The sequence below is a fragment of the Heteronotia binoei genome, chromosome 1 (genome assembly GCF_032191835.1).
Source record: "Heteronotia binoei isolate CCM8104 ecotype False Entrance Well chromosome 1, APGP_CSIRO_Hbin_v1, whole genome shotgun sequence".
NCBI lineage: Eukaryota > Metazoa > Chordata > Lepidosauria > Squamata > Gekkonidae > Heteronotia > Heteronotia binoei.
In genome coordinates, this window is record NC_083223.1 from 187484958 (window position 1) to 187493328 (window position 8371).

Below are 8371 nucleotides of genomic sequence, written 5' to 3' on the forward strand. Positions count from 1 at the left end.
GTACTAACCAGAGTCAACCATACTTAGAAGTACTACTATCAATTGCTATTCAGTGTGACAATCCCAGTTCTATCCCATTACATTAGCAGATCCTCCTACCTATGACATTAGCAGGCCCACCCATGAGTATGGAATTCATTTATTTATTAAACTATTTAAATTCACCTTTCCTTTCTAGTTCAAGGCAGCTTATAAAGACAAATTTAAAACATGGCACACAAAAAAGGTAACTGTCTTCCTCATCCAAAACTGTCTGCATCCTGCACTCCATTAAAAGTCCTACCATTAAAATTCTTGCTGCACCTCATCTCCCCCTCAGGAAAATCATTCCATCTGCTGGGACTTATGACCGAAATAGCATGAATTCTGGCCAGATAAACCACCTTAAATAGAGGAACAGCCACTAGAAGTATGGAGACTAGGGTTGCCAAGTCCAATTAAAGAAATATCTGGGGACTTTGGGGGTGGAGCCAGGAGACATTGGGGGCGGAGCCAGGATCAAGGGTGTGATAAGCAGAATTGAACTCCAAGGGAGTTCTGGCCCTCACATTTAAAGGGACACTTCCCCCCCCCCACCACGAGAAAGAGGGCTCCCCTCACCCTCGCCGCTCCCGCCGGCCGTCCAGCTTCCTTGCCGCGGGGAGACGGAGGCAAAAGAACCTCGCGCGTCCCTTTACCGGCTTCCCGCCAGCCGCAAAAGTTTGAAGGGAGAAGAGCCTTGCGGCTGCGGCTGCAGGGAGAGCAAACAATATGAACATATGAAGCTGCCTTATACTGAATCAGACCTTTGGTCCATCAAAGTCAGTATTGTCTTCTCAGACTGGCAGCGGCTCTCCAGGGTCTCAAGCTGAGGTTTTTCACACCTATTTGCCTGGACCCTTTTTTGGAGATGCCAGGGATTGAACCTGGGACCTTCTGCTTCCGAAGCAGATGCTCTACCACTGAGCCACCGTCCCTCCCCAAAGCTCCATCTTGGAAGCTAAGCATGGTCAGTAGTTGGATGGGAGACCACCAAGGAAGGCTATGGAGAGGAAGGCCATGGCAAACCACCTCTGCTTCTGACTGCCTTCAAAGCCCCTTGCTGGGGTCATTGTAAGTTGGCTGCGACTTGACAGCACTAGCACTTTATGCACACAGTGCAGCCTGAAGTCAGATTTTGCAGTTGCTCTGTTTGAAATTCATGTGCAAAACTTGTCTTGCCTGTGCCATGCTTTATCTCGACACATTAAGACCATTCAAAAATGCCACCCTATCTGTCTACAGTGTTTTTATCCCACCTTTTCTCCAAGGAGCTCAGAATAGCCTATGTGGTTCTCCCATACCCATTTTGATCCTCACAGCAATCTTGTGAGGTACGCTAGGCTGGGAGTATGTAACCAGCTAAAAGTCACCTGTGACAATGGAAGGATTTGAACCTAAGTCTTCCAGACCCTAGCTGACAAGTTAACCTCAACACTACACTGTTGGGAATGACAACTCTGGGCTGGGAATTTCTTGGGATTTGGGGGGTGGAGGTTGGGGAGGATGTGGTTTGGGGGAGGGACTGTGGTTTGGGCCGGGGTAGAGTTCACCTGCCAATGCAGCATTTTTCTCCAGGGGAACTAATATATCTACAGTCCAGAGATCAGGTGTAATTCAAGGAGATGTCCAGGCCCAGCTGGCGATCCGCCAGTCCTACTACCCTAGTTCACATGACCTCAAACAGCACCAGTGATATGCCAACGTGGGGCAGCAGGAGAGTGCAAACCAGAATGCAGAGAACTCAATCGTGCACTTTTAAAAAAACAAATACAGCATTTTGTCGATCATTTCAGTCTCACGTGTGCAAGCTGCCCAAGCCTTAGGCGTTTGCTCGGAAGTAATCCGCACAGGATTTTGAAAAAGCTTTCCTCCTGGAATTACAACAGGCAGTCGTCGCTCTGGAGCAGGCAGCCCTCTTTACTGAACTTTCTCTACAAGTCCACCAAGGTAGCGTTTGCAAGCAGAGAGGGTCACGTCTGAATCGTGGACCGAAAATCCCCGGGCTCCCTCTTCCCCGCTTCTGCGCCTGGAATGTGCCCAACTTCCCCTGACGACCCCCTCCCCTCTCCCGTTTAGAAGGGGAGGAGACTAAAAGTTCCCCTCGAGTCTCGCCAGTGGTGACGGCCGCGGCAGGCCGCTCCAGTTATTTGCTCTGCAGCAACAACGGAACTCCTGGAGGAGCCGATCCCGGCCGTCTGCGGGGGAGTCCGCGGCCAGAGGCTAGGTGAGAAGGCAGCAGGAGTCTTCCGCGCTTAGTGGCTCCGTCCCGCTTTGTAACGGTGCGGAGGAAGCCCTCCCCGTCCAGCAGAGGACATTCCCGGATCTAGCTTCAAATTCCAGGGAGCGGAAATTGGCTTTGCTTGGCGGGGTCGCGCTCCCACGTTGTTTGCCGAGAAAGGGTCTCCTTGGCAACGTCTCCTTGCCAACGGAACGCTTTCCTCTCTCTCTCTCCCCCCTCCCCTTCCCTTCCTCGTGCTCCAGTCGCTGAGAGGAGGCGGCGCCGGCGGAGGGAGGCAGAAAAGAGAGCGGCGATTTAGTAGGTGGGGCCGGGGAGTGCCTCGCGCCGCAGAGGCGCGGCTTGGTGAGGCGAGCGCCTTTTCCTGCGTGGTTTCTCCCCGCTCCCCTTTTGCCATACCCCCTTCCAATCAGGGACGGGCTGCCACTGCCCCTGCAACGATCCACAGCCTTCGCCTTCCCCTCGCCAAGTAACTGTTCTTGTGAAGTCTTAGGAGAGGGGAAAGGGGGGCACCCCGGCGCCGTTTCCCCCCTCCCCCCGCTTCCGTTTTTTGGGGGAGCGGGGGAAGAGGGTGGAAATCCTGGGGTCCCCCGCCAGGGCGGGAGGGTTGGGAAGCCTAATGGAGACCTGGCAGCCCTATTCTTCCCCTTCGCACTCTTCACCATAAAATAGTGGGGGGAGGGGGAGTTCAAGGTGGTATACTACAGGATTGGGGTGATGGAAGTCTCAGTGTGTTCTACAGGTTGGAACACTCCAGACTCTCACTCTGGATTTTTAAAAAATTGATGGTTTAGGCACAAGGAAGCAGAACAGAGGCCTTATTTTGGCGCCATGGCACCAGTCAATAAGTGCTTGTGATAGTGATAGTCCTAATTATACAACAAGTCGTAATGGAAACATAGCTAAAGAGAGAATACCAACCTGTTTTAGTCCTGGGCCACATATTTTCCCATATATAGTCACTTTGTTGGAAGAATGGATCCCACAGTACCACCCCTAATAAACAGGAAAACTTTCATTAGTTCCTGCATTACAACTACTAAAAAGTGTTCTGACAAACCCTATCTGGAATTGTTCAGTTTCTCTGAGTGCTCTGCTCTTCTCAAGGTGCCCTTAACATATCAGTAAACCTAGTCAGCAACCACCTTTTCTGGTTTCAGCAAGAGCATGCTGAGTTTTAGTGTCCAGGAATCATCTCATTCTGAGCCCCAGCACTATATTGCCTTCCAATGGGGTCCATTGGCTTAATGGGGCAGCTTCCGAATGTGGTGGACTATATAATTATATGGTGGACAATTATATGGTGTGCCTGACTCTAATAGCATATTGGACTATTTTATGAATGACTCACCCTGTGGGCAAGGTTAATTATGAGCGACTTAAATGAAAAAAAAAAGTGAAGTAACTGGATCTTCCTGTGCTTCCCAGGAAGATGATATTTGTAATGTATTGAGTCGCGAGATGACTTGAAGGAAACATACTTTATTCGGTGGTACATTACAAGAGAGAGAGCATGCGGGCCGGGTCCCACTTATATACATTACCCGGAACAGCCCCCTCGACTGGCCAGACCAATCCTGGCCAGTCAAACTTCCTGCCGTAGATCTTGATGGGCGGGGCATCTGGCGAGCCACATCCGGGGACCCGTAGGTCGCTGTTAGCAACGATCGCCATGCAGTACACAGCTTATGTTCAATACATAACACTCCTCCCCCCTTAGCTCAGGACACATAATCCCGCAAGTAAGCGGGGGTCATGCGTTCTCGGGTTGACCTCCTCTGGGTCGCTAGTGGAATCTGAGCGGCTTCCCCGCATGGGAGAACCCCCGGCCTAATGTTGCCGGGGCCTTGCTGCTCGTCTGGTGTCTCTACTACTCAACTGCCCGATCGGCCTGAGCGGTCGGCGGGGCCGGGCTGGCTCTCCACGTAGGCGCGGCCGCGGGTTCCTCCTCACTCCGTATTGCAGCCGGCTCTTCCGGCAAGGTGCGGCGGCGCATTGGGTCAATGTGCCTCCGCAGTATACTGCCTCCCTCCGTTGATACGTCATAGTGGCGGGACCCTATTACTCGTAGCACCCGACCCGCTACCCACTCCGAACCGCTGGCATAGTTCCTGGCATACACCGGATCCCCGGGGAAGAATTCTCTGGCCGCTTCTCTGATCTCGGGGGAACCGCGGATGTTAGTGGCCCTGTCGGGGTGCAGCTGATCTAATCGTGTGATTAGCTTCCGTCCCATTAACAGCTCGGCTGGGCTGACCCCAGTGACTGGGTTGGGGGTTATCCTATTATCGAATAGGAAGGCGGCTAGGCGGTTGTCCCAATCCCCCTGCACGATACGGCCCAGGGCTTCTTTAGTGGTGCACACCATCTGCTCTGCTTGGCCGTTGGTGGCCGGGTGGAATGGGGCGGACCGTATGTGCTGTATTAGGTATCTCTGCAAGAACTCCTGGAATTCCCGGGAGGTGAAGGCCGTCCCATTATCCGAGACGATGGTGTCCGGAATCCCATGCGTGCTCAGGGTCCTGCGCAGCACCCGGATCACCGCTGCCATTGAGGTAAAAGCTACCGGAATAACTTCCAACCACTTGGTATACGCATCCACCAGGGTGAAGAATATTTGGCCCTGAAAGGGGCCCGCGAAGTCGATGTGTAGCCTAGACCACGGCTTCCTGTGTGCTTCCCAACGTTGTGCGGGGGCGCTGGGCGGTTCGGGTCGGGACTCCTGGCAAGCTTTGCACCTCCGGACCCACCCCTCTATTTCTTCGTCCATCCCCGGCCACCACACAAAGCTGCATGCTAAGGCCTTCATCCGTACAATCCCTGGATGTGTTTCATGAAGGGCCTCCAGCACTTGTCTTTGCAGCGGGGGTGGGGAACCACCACCCTGCTCCCCATAAAAGACATCCCTTGTGGGCGGATAGTTCTTCCTTGCGTGTTGTGTATGCCCTGAACTCTTTGCCCTGTTTTCCCTCTGGCCATCCCCTTACCACCCAGTCGAGAACCCATGCGAGTATTTTGTCGCGCCCTGTGGCTTTCGCTACCTCTCTGCATGTAGGGGTCTCTCGGGTAGCGTTTTGATGAGCATCACATGGTGGGCTGGGGCCGGGTCGGGGTCTATGGAGGGCAGCGGCAGGCAACTGAGAGCGTCTGCGTGTCCCATCGCCTTGCCCGGCCGGTGGACCAGGGCATAGGTGTAGGAATTGAGGAACTGATTCCACCGCAAAATGCGCTGCGATAGAATCTGTGGCGTTTGGCGGTCCAGGGCGAGGAGGCCCAGGAGTGGTTTGTGGTCCGTTGCTATGGTAAAACATCTCCCAAACAGGTAGTCGTTAAACTTTTGCACCCCTGCCACGATCACTAAGGCCTCTTTGTCTATCTGGGCATAGTTTCACTCCACTGGCATCAGGGTCCTCGAGTAGTAGGCTACTAGGACCTCCCTCCCATCCGGGAGTTGGTGACCCAGGACGGAGCCCACCCCGTACGGTGACGCGTCGCATGCTAAGATCACCGGAAGGCTCTCATCGAAATGGTGGAGCACATTGTTAGATACGAGCAGCCCTTTCACCGCCTGGAAAGTGGCGTCCTGCTTCTTTCCCCAGACCCACGCGGCATTTTTGTCTAGGAGTCTGTGGAGGGGTTCAGCTATGGTGGCTTTGTGGGGGAGGAACGAATGGTAAAAATTTAATAACCCCAAGAAGCTTTGTAGCTCCGCCTTGCTCTTGGGGGTGGGGGCTTCCACTATGGCCTTAGTTTTGTCCGGTGTCGGGTGGATCCCCGCTGCGTCTACCGCAAACCCCAAGAACTCTACCCTCGGTACCCCGAGGGAACACTTTTCTCTCTTGACCTTCAGACCGGCCTCTTGGAAATGGCGGAGTACTTCTCACAGCTGGTTGCTAAACTCCTCCACGTCAGGTGCAGCGATCAAAACGTCGTCGAAAAACGGTTGCACCCCAGGGATCCCTTTGAGGAGAGAATCCATCAGACTCTAAAACACTCCCGGGGCCATGCTCACCGCAAACTGCAACCGTCGCACCTTAAACACCCCCCTGTGGGTTACTATGGTCTGTGCTTCTGCCGTTGCGGCGTCCACGGGCAGCTGCTGGTACGCCTGGGCCAAGTCAAGTTTCCCAAAGATTTTGGACCCTGCTAACGCTGCCAGAACATGGCTGATTACTGGTACGGGATAGGGGTTATCTTGTAGTACCTTGTTAATGGTGCACTTATAATCGGCGCATATGCGCACCTCCCCGTTCGGCTTCACCGGGGTAACTATCGGGGTCTCCCATGAGGCATAGGCAACGGGTTCCAGCACTCCCTGGGCTGTAAGGCAGTCTAGCTGTGCTTCGATTTTTGGCTTCAGAGCAAATGGAACCCACCTGGCCTTCAGCCTCACGGGTCCCATGTGGGGATTGAGGGGTAAAGATATGGGAGGACCCTTGTAGCACCCCAGGGCCCCATCAAACACCTCTGGGAACTCCCGGCACACATTTTCGAATCCCCGCACCCCCAGCTGCTGCACCCCCATGATCTTTATTCCCAGCGGCCTGAACCAGGCCAGACCCAACAAGGTGGTGAGCTGCTGTTTAACCACCAGTATGTCGAGTTTGCCCCTAAACCCGTTATACTCCACCCCCACCGTTGCCCATCCCAGGATCTGAACGGGGTTTTTTTGGAAGTCCCATAGCATGAAGCATGCCGGGCATAGTCTGAGCCGGCCACATGGGCACAGCTTCCTCAAGGATTCCTCCGATATTATGGAGATGGAAGAACCCAAGTCCAGTTCCATCAGGCAGGGTTTACCCTCGATCCTGACCGAGACTTTGACCTTTTTCGGGGTATCGTCGGGCAAGTTCATTACCTGCACGCTGGTCGAGGCGGTCAAGTAGTCCCCGGTCGATTCCTGGTGGGAGGACTGGCAGCGGTGTATGGCCTTGGCCCAGCACGCCCTCGCGATGTGGCCCATCTTGCCACAGCTCCTGCAGACCACATTGCGGTAGGGGCAGTCCTGTCGCTCGTGTTGTTCTCCGCAGCTGGTGCACTTAGTGGCGGCTGGTCTCTCGGTTGCTCGGGGCCGCTGGGTCGCTCGAGGGCTCGTCCCTGTTTGGCGGCGTAGCTGGAGTGCCTCTTCTTCACCTGGTTGGCTGGGGCCCATCTCTTCCTGATGGACGGCTTCAGCTCTCACGTTGGGGAAGGTTTTCGTGGTCCGCTCGAACGAAACGGCCTTGTTGAAAGCGTTCTGGAGGGTGAGCTCTTCCCTTGCGAAGAGCTTTTGTTGCAATCTTTCATCCCTCAGGCCCCAGGTGAAACGGTCCCTCAGGGCCTCCTCTAGCTTATCGAAGCTACAGTTGCCCGCGATTTGGCGGAGGGTGGCCAGGTAGTCCACTGCCGTCTCTCCCGCCTCTTGGTCCCTCTTGTGGAAGAGGAACCGGCGAGCGATGAGTGAGGGTTGGGGCAAGAAGTGCCAGGTGAGGAGTCTGACGATCTCCTCATATGTCTTCTCTATGATCCTCGCGGGGGCTGAGAGACCCCTGGCGATCTCAAACGTGGCCTCTCCGCAGACACTCAGGAGGACGTCTCTCTTTAGGCTATCCTCCGTTATCCTGTGAGCTCGAAGGTAGCACGCGACCTGCTCCATGTAGGTCTCCCTCCTCTCCGGAGTAGCGGGGTTGAATTCTTTGAGGCAGCCCGTGGTTCCGCTCTGGTTAGCCATGGTGGCTGCGGCAGCGGGTGAGTCGGTCTACAACCGATTTGCCTTCGTTGTCTCTGACCGGATCCGCGAAGCCCTTTGGATTGGGCTGGCTAGGATCCCACCTTTGTCACCACTGTAATGTACTGAGTTGCGAGATGAGTTGAAGGAAACATACTTTATTCGGTGGTACAAGAGAGAGAGCACGCGGGCCGGGTCCCACTTATATACATTATCCGGAACAGCCCCCTCGACTGGCCAGACCAATCCTGGCCAGTCAAACTTCCCGCCGGAGATCTTGATGAGCGGGGCGTCTGGCGAGCCACATCCGGGGACTCGTAGGTCGCCGTTAGCAGCTATCGCCATGCGGTACACAGCTTATGTTCAACACATAACAATATTCATGGCCAGTGTGGATTGGCCACAGC

The 8371-nt window shown here is 54.5% G+C and overlaps 1 non-coding gene across 1 annotated transcript; it reads right to left on the bottom strand.

Annotated features, from left to right (window-relative positions):
* Positions 1 to 884: 884 nt before the first annotated feature.
* TRNAP-CGG (transfer RNA proline (anticodon CGG)) lies at positions 885 to 951 on the bottom strand. The gene has a single exon. It is a non-coding gene; the product is annotated as a tRNA-Pro (tRNA).
* Between the last annotated feature and the right edge of the window lie 7420 nt (positions 952 to 8371).